This window comes from Halyomorpha halys, unplaced genomic scaffold, assembly GCF_000696795.3.
Source record: "Halyomorpha halys isolate HHAL.00 unplaced genomic scaffold, Hhal_1.1 Scaffold1069.1, whole genome shotgun sequence".
Lineage (NCBI taxonomy): Eukaryota > Metazoa > Arthropoda > Insecta > Hemiptera > Pentatomidae > Halyomorpha > Halyomorpha halys.
In genome coordinates, this window is record NW_027107452.1 from 127,267 (window position 1) to 128,356 (window position 1,090).

Consider the following 1,090-nt stretch of genomic DNA (forward strand, 5'->3'; position numbering starts at 1 on the left):
ATGTAAGAGGCTCCATATTACTGATAGTGCAAATTCTGTTTTCAGCATGTAATCCATATTCTTATCATCCCAAGTTTTTCTCCCTTGGATTCATTTTTCCGAAGGTGAAAAATGATTTAGTCATTCTTCAAGAAGAATGAAGACCTTTCATCATGTTCACAACTCCTTGTGAATTATAGTTTGAGGGAATCCTCTTTGATCTATGGCATGGCATTCACCATCTTTATCCTTCGGACTGTTTCCCGGTCGAGATCCGTATTGGAAAAATCCGCCACACCACTGTTGTGTTGTTTGTTACAACTGTAACTTGAAATGTCAGCTTAGACATTTTTATGATCGAAATGGTACTTCAAAATTTCTAATCTTCCTTCTACTTTTTTTTCATTTGAAATCAAATGAATGTCAACTACATTAACATATAGGCTCATAACAATCCTCTCATTTTGGCTTCGTCGTAGTCAAGTAGTAATAAATTAAATCCAAGAGGATAATTCTCGCATACTAAAAAACTGACTCTGTGAATGGGACTTGTCTTTTCAAATAAAGATATAAACTTTTTAAAATGGTTTGTGTTACATAGACCCATCTTACACTTCACAGTCCGAACGGGATTTTCCATAATTCCTCATGACCATTGAACAAATTGATTTTTTAAGAATTTCTGACAGAAAAAAGGATCTTTAAAGAGTTTGTAAGTTATTCCTGAAATTTCAAGAAGTAGTAAAATTCCATTTACATCTACGAAATAATTCATAAACCTTTCCATTATCCCAAATACAGAAAATATCTGTGAGACTCCCATAGATATTTAGAGAACCTGAAAAAAACTTAATTTTTAAACAAAAACGGATGTTTCAAGTCTAGTCGATCTACAACAATGTGATCTTTGCTTTTTGTTTCATGAGAGCTTTAATAGTCGTCGAGAAACAATTGAGGAAAAAGTAAATAGCTAATCGGTTGGCAAGGTTAGAATCATTCCGATTCGCTTAAAAATCACGAATTATCGACGTTTGAAACCAATTTAGAAATATAATTTCTAAACTATAAGATGTCCAATCAAGTCAGAAAAACAAATGACTCTAGTTAAAAA